The 13,808-nt window shown below is 38.3% G+C and overlaps 1 long non-coding RNA gene across 1 annotated transcript in view; it reads right to left on the minus strand.

The window, feature by feature from the left end:
* LOC308061007 overlaps positions 1-13,808 on the minus strand; it is a 31,270-nt gene continuing 17,462 nt past the window's right edge. Inside the window, exon 2 of the long non-coding RNA XR_013927015.1 lies at positions 1-13,808. This exon is cut by the window's right edge and continues 16,800 nt beyond it. This is a non-coding gene — a long non-coding RNA (uncharacterized lncRNA).

Raw genomic sequence — 13,808 nt, forward strand, 5'->3', positions numbered from 1 at the left:
TTTCTTGGTTTTTTTTTTTTTATATTTTCAGTGAACACAGCATCTGCTTACATCTTCCACAACACTAATAAATATCCTTCTGGTTGCATTCCTCCACTGTTTTTAGTTGAATGTTCATCCCTCTGGTTTTGCTGTGTAATACCTTTTCCATCACTGAATTGCACTTACTCACATGCTACTTACATATGGCGTTTTCTTTTTCTCTGTATTTTCATACAGTTTGGTTAGATGTGTTAAAACCCCCATTGCCAAGCACTCCATTTTATCTATGTGCTGGTATCTCTTCCAGATGCTACTTTTGGGATCCCATGCCTGGTCCTTCACCAATGTAATTTCTCTCCCTTCAGCAATGAGCAGGGCTTTCCTGAGGTCAGGAGAGGAAAAAGGTGTGCCTTTAAAGACCATTTCTGCCTTCCTGTGAAGGTCACCTCCTGTAAAGTGGTAAGAGCTTCTGGCTGTTGCTATTGTTATACAGGACAGCTTTGATTCTAAGCAGAAAAGTGTCTATGCAACATATAGGATGCAATGGCCTTTGGGCTGCTTCCCCCCCTCTGAGGCGCTGCACACCAGAGTCTGTTCTCAGCACAGACTGGAATCTTTTGCATGGATCCAATTATATGCAGATGGGTGGGACTCGGTTCATAAATGGGATTCCAAACTGCTGCTAAACCCTTGCATGATGAAATGTTAATATTTCATAATTAAAAATATTACACAGAAATCATGTCATTATGTTATGTGTAATTTTTCCCATTCATCAAATTTTAGATTGTATTTTGCATTATTTTTTGGATACATGTAAGCATTTTTCATCCAATTTTGTTGAATAATTACTTATCTGTCATCTGTTAACGTCTGTTTGATAGCTAAACAGCCAAGTCCTGGCATCATAGCTAGGGATATTTGCTAGTTTACTGCTGTTGCTTTCATATTCATTGTTTGTTCTGTAATGGCCCTTAAACATTTCCCATGCATATTTGTACTAGAATGATTCTTTACATAATGCCTTAGAGGAAAACTAGGTTCTTCTAATAGCAATTAAAATTAGCAATGATATTAGGCTAAGAATTTTAAATCACATTTTGCTCCTGTGCAAATTCCCTTTTATAATTAAAAAAACCCCAATTTTCAATGATGTTGTCTACCTCATGCATAATACACAGCTTCAATGATTTACTTCTTGTTTTGGCACAGGCACAGTTGAATGATATAAGAGCAAATTTTGTTTTTCTGTGTTAATAGCTTGTATTGTCTGTATAATGAACCCTGTCTGAGCTTCAGCAGGAGAGTTACGCAGTTCATGCACTTCTGTTAGTGAAAAATTTCTTGCTTGTTTTCCAGGAAATTTGTCATATCTGCAGTCTGGAAGACAGTCATTCACACAAGTATTGGGAAGAGACAAATCTAGAGCTGGGTTATCTTGTTGAGGTGGTTGTTACCAAGTGGATACAGAAAATAGAAGTGTGGAACAAAATTGTGGGATCACTAATGGTATTGAAAGGTGTTCCCAGTCATGCTACACAGTTTGATAAAAGGCACTGCGATGTTTCCATGGGATCAGATAAGGAATGATGCCATGCTTGAAGATGCTCAAAGAAGAGGCTTTTTGTAGCCAGAAGTAGATTTTTCTTTTTCTTTTTTTTTCTTTCTTTCTTCTTTTTAAGAGAAGAATGGCAAAGAAGTAGCAGTGAGGTTTACAAGATAGATCAGGAATTTGAGATATTTGGATTTTTGGGATATTTGACCATTTGGAATTATTCCAGAAACTGAGCACCTTTTAAGTTTCTTTATAAAGAAACATTTCAAGTCAAAAAGGGAAGCTGGAAGAAGCTTGTGTAACCTCCAAACTCAAAGTTCATTATACAGCAAATAAGGCAAAAGAGGGTAAAGCAAGACTTACAGGTAAAGGGATACCAAAGATCCTTGAAGAAAGAACGGATGCAGTTAAGAGTAGGTCACAGTTGAAAGGCAACAGAGCCACTGGAAGGCAGCAGAGGTAGGGAAAAGACCCTGTTGAGGAAAAGGCACTAGGCAGTGAGGAATTATTGAAGTGCTTGTATATTAATGCAGGCCAACATACACTGCTGATTTATTTTTATGTTTCTGAGGGGGAGGCTAGTATAATTTTGTTTGCCAGTTCTTTTAAGCTATGTAAGATTGATCATAAATATTTGTGATAAGTCATTATATGTTAAGCAGATTGCTTAAAAATAAATATCTTTTACATAGAAAGTGTTTGTAAGATCAGTAAGTGGATCAAGGTGTAGGAAATTTATTTTTGTAGTAATAAAAAATGTATAAGTGCATGCCTCTGTATGCTTAGATTCAAACTGAGTGTTTAGATCCTAAGTTTACAGTGAAACATAGTCACAGAAAATAAACAAAGTCAAGGTTGAACACACATGCTTTGCTTCACACATTTTTGTTCTCATAAAACACAGAGGTTTGTCAGCCGTTCTGTGGGTTATGTAGGTAGAAAAACAAGTTAAAACTCTCAGTGTAGTCATTTCACTTTTACATATGGGAGTCCTAGAAGCTAAACTGCAGTGAATACCAACTGGAAATCAGAGGGTGGAAGAAGAGAAAGTGCTCTCTGGGGACTCATATGTGACACAGATGCTCAAATAGGGCTTGCAAATAGGGCTTGCAAAAGCTGAAGACCATCTTTAGTATTGAGGTACAGCTAAGCTTCTACCCTTTCTGAAAAATGTCAAGAGAATTTATATAGATTAAGTGATGCCATACAGTGTTTAGGGATTTTCTGTAAGTCCCTAGCAAGCTGTATCTGTCTAACTAGGCAGATTCCATCCATGAGATTTGGGAAAACAAAACAACATAAAGAGAAAGGAGAACGGGCTGATGATGTTCTTGTTCATGCGATTCTGCTTAGTCATTCATGGGTCTCCATCCCAAGCACTGTGTGAGAGTAAAGACAGATCAGATGTGCTTTGGAGAAGTTTTGTAGGCACTGAGATGCTGCTGCTTTCTGCAGAGACACATTTGATAAGGCTTGGGTCAGGGAGTAGATGAAATACACTGGGGCTAAGTCCCAGCATGACAAATCCAATATTCTAAGCTTGCATCCTTTTTACTATCAGTAGGTAGTTTTTTCTGTTTATAATAGCACTGTCTGTCATACAGATTCTGAGGGTATGTAGTAAAGATGGAGCAGTTCAAGTTAAGAAGACAAAGACTTGTTCCTTTACTTTTATTCAAGCAAAATCTGGATGAGCCAGAGGGATTTTCCTTGAATGGATACTATCTGAAAAGTACTTTTTGCATTAAGCTGAAGCTATAAAAACAACAAAGAGCAAAAAGGGTACAAATAAATAGCGCAAGTAAGTAATATTGAGGTTATAATCTCTTTCTTTACAGTTTGCATATATCTTGGTCTGGTGAGGAATAGAAATATCACAGAACCCCAATTAATCAGATAACCTGGACAACCTAAACAAACACCATTCCTAAAGAAATATTTGGCCTGGAGAAAGTAATATTTTTTGCTTACTCAGCACCCAGAGCACTGTACCTTAGTGTCCATATGTGGAAGAACTGAAGCTGCAGCTATACTTATGAGAATTCTGGGACTGGAGGAAAATGGTTTTTCATGTGCCCTCAACTTTAGAAATTGCTCCTGACCTTAATCCTGGATTATTTTCTCCCTCAGGGCATGCTGTAAGGCCCCTCTTCTACTTCACTCCTTTTCAGGAGTTGAGGAAAGGGATGGAAAGCAGGAATGAAGTATGGCTTGCTCGTTGTGTGATTACTGGGCATGGGGTGAAGGGAACGTTAAGGAATACATCGATTTGGGTACCTAAAGTCGTAGACTGGGTTCATATTAATTGTTCATATTAATTTCTATAAATAAACCCAAAAGATATACACTGAAAAAAATATTTGAAAGGAAATCACACTTTTTTGAGGGCATTTCCTTGACTAGAGTTTCAGTGGAGTTACGGCAAATGCTACTGCCTCACCCTGAATTGCCGTGTGGAAATGTTTTCAGTATAGAAACTCAACAGCCAAAAGAATCTCTTTTCCAAGATCTTTTCAACATTACACAGAAACTATACACCTTTCTCTGCTTTAGCAAAATAGAACTTCTTCATTATATTGTGTGAACCTTTTAAACACATTACCTAAAGAATTTGCAGCAACTAAAACATGAGTCATGGCAGCCTGTGGCAATGCGAGTCATGTTATCTCTGGGTGGTGTGAAAGAGAAGTGGTGCAACTGGCACTCAAGGGCTTCAGTTTACTATTTACTGTGTCTTATGCCAAGGTGGTACGACATAAAGCAAGCTGCCATTCTTTGATAGAAAGAGAATTAAGTTTTAATATTATAGAGTTGTCTGTTGAGGCTTGCGAAAAACAATATTTTGGATATGTTCTGTTCCTCTTCATAACAGCATCACTCTCATGCCTCTCGCTATGGTTTAGGAAGTAAGTGTGCTCACGATGTACAGTTCCCCAGTATGATGGTTTAATAGTCAGAAAACATTCCTGTAAATATTCCTATTCATTAGTGAAGACATAAATGAACCATATAAATGGCCAAGAAAAACATATATCAAGTATTGTATTAGATATTATATATATACTTTTGAAAGTTCAATGTAAGGAATTGCAATAAACCTAATAGCACTCTCAGACAGCTTAAACTCCAGTTAAATTTTTGTGCAGTGGTGCTTTCTATTAACAAGTCATCTCTGAAGGTCTAAGGTTGGACCATAGGAGATGATAGGCCCAGGGATTTAGGTAAAATTTAGGTCAAATGAATGCATCTATAAAGCATGTTTCAGAAAATGTTCTAAAAAGTAAAATCAGTTGTAGTGCAATCTACAGCTCAGCAGATTATACAACCTATGTTTCACTAGGAGAAAGTAATCTGAAGAACATTTTTATTCAAAGGAGAAACTAAACAAACAGGAAAACAAATTATATTCTAATGATTTGGAAAGCCCATTTTGGATCTTTTTTTTTTTTTTTTTAAGATCAAAATGCTGGTTTAAGATTTTGGGCTAAGACTTTTTGATTACGTTATTAAAATAAGAAATTAGTAATTAAAGTGGTGTTTAAAAATATGACGTCAAATGTTTAAAAGCCTTCATAACAAAGTATTCAGTGCTTTCAAAATAAGGAATTTCATTAAAAAGGAAAATATGAAACAAAAATATTGTGACCTTTTTATTCTCCCCAGTCAGTCCTGTTTCTGGCTGAATTTATTAGCTGATTTTATCCAAAGTTCCCTGGTTCCAGTCCCCCCATAGTTCATTTACTTTACACAAAAACTTATTTGCCCAGCTCTAAAGCCAGCCTTAAATCTCACCTCCTTTGTAACTACTCCTTGGAAACAGACCAAATTTCTTTTGGTCTTGCAAGATTCAGAAAAGGTAGTTTGGTAGGTGACTGTATTCTCAAGACCTGTATTTTTCTTTTTTTTTCAAAGAAAAAATGTTAATGCTGTGATGTCTAGTCAGTGGTGTACAGATGGTGATAGTCAATGGGTACAGTTAATATGTTGCAATAATGTAATATTTCATATCCTGACCTTTGAAAATTGATGTCATATATATCCTGCACATAGCAAATGTAACTGTTCCATAAAGGTTGGAGGAGTTCCTGAAACATTTCATGAACATTATCAGTGTGGTTTCTGCACCCGCAAAATGAAGAGAGAGGCTTTATGGAAAAGGATGATGTTTTCCAGAGACACTAATTATTTTTTGGTTTTGGTAGTCAAAATATAATGTATGAAATGGGCCTACTTTTTTTTTTTTCTCTTCTATTTCAGAAAGTAAGAAGCATGTTTTTTCAAAGTGTTTCAACTTGAGACTCACAAAACAAAGCCAGATTTTACAAGATTTTACAGAACAGAATAATCCTATGTGCGTTTTTCCTACAATGTTACAAATTTTTGGTTTGATTTAATCATGTGCACAACATTATAATGATCATCCCTTTACATGTACGGCATCAAGCATGCACATGGTGCTTTACATATACACCAAGGGCACTGCCTATTACCTATATATAACCCAATTTGGAGTGGTTCAGTATAGAAAGCAGAATCTGCTCCCGTGTTGGGGAGGTCTTGGCTCAGTTTCCCTAGACATACCTGGGCATTTCCACGTGGCTGATACATGTAAGTAAAAGCAGGTATTCTTACTGCTGTTCTTTCATCAGGATTCCTGAAAACAGAAAGGAGCACCCCGCGCCCCCCGCCCAGTGCTATAGAAATAAGTTTTCAGGGACATGTTCAATCAATGCATCCCTAAGCTGACTTTGAGTCTCCCCCTCCCCTCTGCTTTCAACCCATGTAGCTGTTCTGGCTCTGTGTGCAGAACTACAGGATGTATTAAATTTGATTGTTAAAAAAAGTCTTCTAAAATCTTTTTCAGACTGATAAAAATAACATTTGATTCTAAACTAACTGAAGGTGAGTTAGTGGCAGAGGTACTGCAGCAATCCTCATAGAAAAAAGTAATAATTAAATGCCTTTCAAACACTCGGATTCAAGCCCCAGAGCTACATCATTTAAAAGCTGTACTTCTTGAAGCCCATTATGAAGTACTTATAGAGACTGAATAGTAGTCAAACTAAGCACTGGCAGTCTAAAGCAAATGAAAATAATCAAAAGAAGCAGCATAGCGTACAGTACAATTTATAGAAAGTCAGGATGAAAATAGGTGAGGAGTCAATGTATACACTAAATTATATACATTGGTGACTATTTAACATCTAGTGTCTGTCAAGTATTTGCTTTATTTACTGTGAAAGCTAAAAAGGAAAATGAATAATAAAATATTTAAGAGTCAGTGTAAATGGAAAAAATGTTTTCCCAAGATAATGGACTCCTCCAGCTATGTGGCAATGAAGCAGAGCAGAAACATTTATTTTCCAGGCAGAAGGCATCTCTTCTGAGATAAATTTATGTGACAATGATCATAAAGTAGGCATACAATATAATTAATCTGAAGGTAACCTGCTTTTATACCTAGCGCGCTGAAGGAGCAGCGGTGGCTGTTCCCTGTGGCCTGGCTCCCCACAGCCCGGCTGTCCTGCCCGAGCCCTGCTTCTCGCACTGGGCTCACTGCCCTTTGCAGTCTCCCTGAGAGCGGTGCTGGCTGAAAACGCCGCCTTCCTAACAGCAGTGATGTTTGCTGCGTGCGGGGTAGGGGGCACGCTTTGGCAGACTGCTTTTTCCTGTAGAAATCTCCTTTATTTGCTTCCTATGAATGGAAACCTTTGCTATGGAAGAAATTTCTAACCCTCTTTTCCAATGATTTTTGTAGGTGACTTTGCTTTTCCCCACAGTTATTTTTTATGTATGTATGTATTTTTATTTTTTATGTAACAGCTTCCCACCTGCCTGTTTGCCTCAGAATGATGCTCCCCCCAGACCTTCCAAACACAACTGCAGCCAGGTTTTTAAACTCCCTCCCCATGCACCCCTTATGCTTTACTCTGGGCACAATCAGCACTTTGTTTTCCTCGTGACTTCTCACAGCTTAGGTCTCAACATCTTATAGTCTCAGATTTAATGCCTTTTTGATGGTGCAGGCTGTTTGAAATCTCCCTGGCGTCCCCACCTTTCTCAGTGGTTCCTCTTTCTTAGTATTTCTTCAACATTTTTAACAATCCTTTTACAATTTATCATATTTAAATGTCAGCTCTGCCTAGGTTGTTTTGTTTTTTTTTAAAGGTCTATACATGTATTTCTTTACCAATTTCAGAAATATTTAGCTTTGCCTTCGTAGTAATTCCCTTCCATTCTTCCAGGAAAACAGTCACTAACCTAAAAATGTAACTCATTAAATGCAATTTTAATTACTGTATAAAACACTTAATTGGGATATTGTTACTAGGAAGTATTCAGAGTCAAATAAATAAGTAAATACAACGTGGTGACACTTGCAAAAATGTGCAGGGTAAACTCCAGGAACTCAGAATTAAAGTCTGATTATTAATAAATAACATAATGTACATAACATATAATGTATACATAATATACATATATATAAAACATATATTAATAACATAAATTAAATGTCACCCCAGGCACTAGCTCCCTTGCTTGGGCAGGTCAGGCACAACTTGTCACAACTTCCCCTTATGATCTGAAGTACATGAGTAGAGGTACTTGATGCTGGGACTATTTGATCTTAAAATGTCACTGAGGCTATTTGTGCCGGGTCATATAACTTCAAACAAAGTATTTTAAACTTTTCTCCCTCCATTCTTCTTATCAGATAGGTGGATAACTCTGTTATTGCTTACTGTAAAACCAGCAAACACCACTTTTCCTTTTATCTTAAATCACAGCTTTCCTAAAGTGACACTATTGTCTACTTTAAAAAAAGGATATTATGGATATGTGTACAATAATAGTAGCAATAAAACCTGCTAGACTGCCCAGAAGTGTCTTTAACACTGAATATTTCCATTACTATTGCTCTGCCTTATGGCCACAGTCAGTAAATGCAGAAATAGCTGGGGACTCTCACTACATCTCTGCTCCACTTCTACGTTTCATAGCTATCATTCAAGTTATGTTAAAACATTTCACGACAATAAGAGGACTCTGGCATTAGCTTATGCAACTTTAGGAGTCAATTTTTCAGTATTTGTAGCCAGATTTGTTTCAATCTATCGGCAACGTGCAGGTTTGTAAGAGCACTGGTATGGCAGAGGCAAGTACCCAGCCTGGCTCGGTTGGCCCTAGGGCCAGAGCCAGAGGTGGCGGATAGCAGTGCTGTAGAGAGAACTGGGGTAGCTCCTGCAAGCCAGCTCAGGGCTTGAAGGCTGAGGTAATTCTCTGTACCATTACAGGTACTGGATGACCAAGCTGGACAACACTGCTATTCATAGCGTGGGTTTACCACCTTAGGTCTCAGTGACATTGGGGAGACAGTGCTGTTGGGTGAATTGCATTTGGCACAGGCATTAAAACATTCAGAGGCATAAAACCAGGATAAAAATATCCCCATCTAGCCCAAAGGAATAAAAACAACTTGGGAAAAGACAAACATTCTGGTAAACTAATGGAGTCTGATATAAGGTGTGTTGCAATGGTACAGTGTGTGCTATGCTTTCCTTAAAAATCAGGTATTTACATGTGATCATCCAATTCGGACTCTTTATTTAAATTTGAACCTGTGTCTTGACTACGTTCCTCTCCCATCATGTAAGACTCAACCCTTTTAAACGCAGTAATATATCTCAGCCCTAGGTGAAACCAATTTCTCAACTTTGGCTGAAAATCAGAGGTGTAAGAAGACAAATGTTTGGTTAGATTATGATTACTGCCTGTACAACTGAGAACACAGTGAATTGAAGATTGTTACATAAGTAAGGGTAAAGAAAAGGTCCCCATATGCATTTTATCTTCATTTAAGAAAACAAAACCTAAACTACACTTGAGGCCACTGGAGGTGAACCTTGCAAATCTGAATTAATTTACAGGAAGCTCAGGAAAGCAAATGTGGGCTGTTGTAGTCACCCTTACTTGTTGTTTGAAATTTTCCACCTATTTAGATAGGAAGAAAAAGGAAAAACAATCACACCAGTTCAGCTCTTGCCGACTTATTATTTTCATGGCACTCACTGACTATATTTCAAAAGCTGCACAGACTGGTTGTATCTGCACAAGGGAGAACAGAAGTTTAAAACAGTCATTATAGTGCCAGGCTAGATCTTCCTTTCCTGAGTGGCACAGAGGATGGCCAGAAAAGCCCTCCCTCCCCCCCGAGATATCTGAAGAAACAGTACTCTGCAGTTCCTCATAATCACATCTTTTGTTTTGTATTACTGTGGTTATAATTATTATTTCCACGGAGCCCAGGAGGCCTAAGCAAGGATGAAAATCCTATTCTGTACCTCCAAACAGATATTTGGAAAGACAAATCTATTTCCAGAGAAAATTGTATTTGAAAGATGAGAAAGGTTGTTTTCAATCCTGGTGAGTGAGCAGGTGAGCATACTCAAATAAGCCCTCACAATTAAACTATTATTCAACTCAAACAGGTGTTTTCCAGGCAAATAAAGAAACACGTATATTCACATCAACATAGGGAGCCATGGTCTACCTCCTGCTTCTGAAAATTTGGCTCTATGTACATGGAAGTGGAAAACAACAGCTGTGAAGGAGGGAATTTGGAATACAAATGAACACCAGACCCAGCTGTAGATTTGCATTCTTTAACATCTGGTGCTGAGTAGAGACTGGGGAATTCTGTGACAACATGAGATTTTATGCATTTGTCAGCTAAATCTAGCATCTCTGTTTGGGACATTTGCATGGATGAGGTTGATCTCAGAGAGCTGTTTTAAGCCAGAACAAAATAAAGGAAGAGGATTGTTTCTGATTCGGGCTCTCAATTTGTATGCAGAGCTGGGAGGTTGCATGGAGCTTGCCTTGAATTGGTATCACACATCTGTTCTGCCAAAAATTTGCAAGATAGCTTCCACAAAACACCAACATGTTTGATTTCAGAAGTACTGTGGCTTGAGGCTCCATTAAAGCCTTTCGGTGCATAATTAAAAAGGTTAAGAGTGTGTGCCTGTGTACGTGTGTAGGTGGGGAATTCAACTAAAGGAGAGAGACCAATACAATTTAAAAAAGGGATTTTCAGCACTTCTCTGAAGATTATTGAAATATCACAATAAACCCAGATACTCAAGGAAAAGAAGGTTTGTGACCATATGACACAGTCTCTTGAACAGAAGTAATTCTGCCCTTATGTTTGTAATTTTACCTCATTCCATTACAGCTGATTTTTGTTTGAGATGATAAAAAGTCTTGTGCCTTATGCGAAGCCAGTTTGTATCACCATGGTTTACATGCAAACAAAGGAACAAGAGTTTGAGTACCAAAGACATTACACATCATTATACATTGTAAATCCTCATGTGCTCTTTTTAGAATTATTGCTATGTATTGTTGGACACTACACATTGTAAAACAGCATTGCAAAGTTAAATCAGATCACTAATTAATGGAATTTTATTTTAATCTGTACTGCTTGGTAACAATGGCATTCTTAAGACAGGAGCTAGTTAATTTGATTTTAACTGGATTCTTCTTTATATGCCACCAGGATAAACACAAGACTTCACATGAAAGCATTTAACTTTTCTTCCTCATAACTGTGGGTACTCAAGAGTGGGTGTAGGCTGAGGCTGGATAAAGATGCTGTGAAGTCTGTGGCTGCGACCTTTCCACCTTAGACATCTGAGAGCACACATTGTGCAGCAGATAGTGCTAATGAACACTGCCTTTTCCTGAGGAACTCATGCTTCACAGTCCCTGCTCTGGCATATTGCATAATCTGGAGTGGTGTAAAAATGATTGACAGTGCAGAAGATGAAATAAGCCTTCCTCCTTCCTTCCTCATCTTCCTCTCAGATAGGCTGCTTGAACTGATTTTGTTTTGGGGTGACCCTTGTTCCAAGTGATTCTTGCACCAAAAGGAATGCAAAGAGCTTTTTACAGCTGCTGGTCACAGACCATGTATGTGGACTCAGATATCCATCAACAGGACCATTTTTATGACGTTGCCTAGTCTCCATTACCTGCACACACTAATGAAGTTTGACCCATTTTCAGGTACAGTGATTTAACAAGGTCTTGTGTTAGAGTTTGGGTGTCGATTTTTTTTTTTTTAGTGGAAAGTGCTATCATGCTTTTGCCATGAATACATGAAGAAATACCCTGAACTGCTTCGGCTGCCAGTTGTCTCTCTGCAAAGTAATCCTTGTGCTACACATGTGGTGGGAAATGTTTCTGTAATACAGCCCCTCATTCCTTTAATTATGGCTTATTACCCCATGAAGAATAAAAAAGAACTAAAGCTCTTAAATATACCTTGTTAATGACAGCTGTAAATGTACATATTACTTTAACAGTGCTGTGATTGAGTCTGGTATGCTGACTAAAGGTCCACAGTTTTCTAAAAACACACTCCTGTAACTTTGAAACAGACACAGGTGGAAGTTTACCTGAAGAAAATAGGCTTTGCTGACAAGTTGTGGCTGACAAATGGTAACCCCCAATTTCTGAGAAATTCTTGGTTATAAATCAGGTGTGAGAGAAACCTTACTCCCTTGAGATGACCACCAAGATTTTGCCCTGGATACAGATGCAGCTTCTTAAAGACAGAGTGTTACTTACAGCCTATAATATACCTGCTATTTTTTATAATGCCTCTCAACAACCAAATAATAGAAATATTTGTTTATATTAGAAAGTGTTGTGTTGTGTGTGTCTGTCCATGCATGTGAATGTAGCCCTTGCATGTAATCCTCAACATGTGTGTGGCCATGATAGGTGCTACTCTGGTCATGTAATCAATTAAGTCAAGGCTCACCCTAACACTCAAGCCCCAGGGTGTGCACCCATCAACCTTTCTAAAACTGGAGCACTAGATTACACCTAGATGACACACCTAAGCAAGGGACTGGCATTAACCTCGTGCTAGATTTAAATCATTCCAGGCAGTCTGTTTTGGATTTCCAAATGGGCTGTGTTTCCAATTGTTCTAATGCGTTAATTCACTTGGTATCCATTTCCTCCTGTCAGCTGCTTTTGGGAAATAAATCATGCATTGTTATTTTAGCTTTGTTCATCCTATTAAAGGTTTAGGAAATGCAGCTGAAGATTATCTGGAGTTTTGTATGGCAGGGGTTGACCTGCAGCAATGGGACAATCATCAATCACATCTTGAAAGAGTTGCAAACTGCAAAATGCTTATTCATTTTATTTTCATTCTGCAGCATAGTATTTAAAAATGTTTTCCACCATTCATGCAGAGAGGTAAAACCAAACGTGTAATCTGAAGAATTTTATTTAAAAAGTCCATTTCAGTGTATAAATGTCATCTACCCAATGAAGGTGGATATACCAATAAACTACAAATTCCACATTTACCAGCTGCACATTAGAAGCCTTCTCCATTCCCTTCTTGCTTGGTTGTAGAGGTTAAATTGACAATGCCATGATGATTTGCATGTGCTTTCATAGTGCTGATGTTAGGCTAGGTGCGGAGTGGGGATGGATGTAATGCTTCCATCCCACAGCATCTGCCAATACTGGACTCACAAAAGAGCATTGTCCAGAAGGAGCCTAGATTACCCCAAATGCTGCTCTCACTCAGCTCCACAGTGCAGCCTTCACCTGTGATTTGTCAAGACCTGTCCCCTGCTTCCCAATATGATATTAAAGATGGCAGTACCTGTATCCTCTAATTCACCTGGGTGAGAGGCACTACTGTTAACTGGTTCTGACTGAGTTTAGAAAGCAAAGCTCACTGGGTTGCCTCTGATTCCTGCTTAAGAGCTGGAAAAACTCCCATGAGAGACAGCTCCTGTCTAGTAACCTATTAATTGGCAGCAGTAGCCTTCCCTGCTTTTCCCAATCCCTCCACCACTTCCAGAAATTTGCATTTTTTCTTTACATATCTTGCTCAGTTTCCTAGCAAGCATTTCAAATCTAGTATCTTGTGATTATTCCAGCAACTAATTTTTAGAAATGCCTAGGCATCTTTGATCCCTGGTGTTCTGGCTGTGTTGGTCGTGTCAACTTTTTGCACTGTGCTGTGGGCTAACCCCATTGCAGCACACAGTATAGTGTTACTTGCACCCATACTTACCCTTCTCTCCAACCACAATTAGATCATCTCAAAATATCTGTACTGCTCAGAGGCTCTAGATCTGATGTGAGGGTTCATAGATTAATTTAGCACAATTGCTTTACCTTGGGATTTAAACAAGCTACTAATTTAACAGCCCTGAATCTTTCTCGCTGTCCC

Source organism: Falco punctatus (genome assembly GCF_963210335.1).
Source record: "Falco punctatus genome assembly, chromosome: 3".
Classification (NCBI taxonomy): Eukaryota; Metazoa; Chordata; class Aves; order Falconiformes; family Falconidae; genus Falco; species Falco punctatus.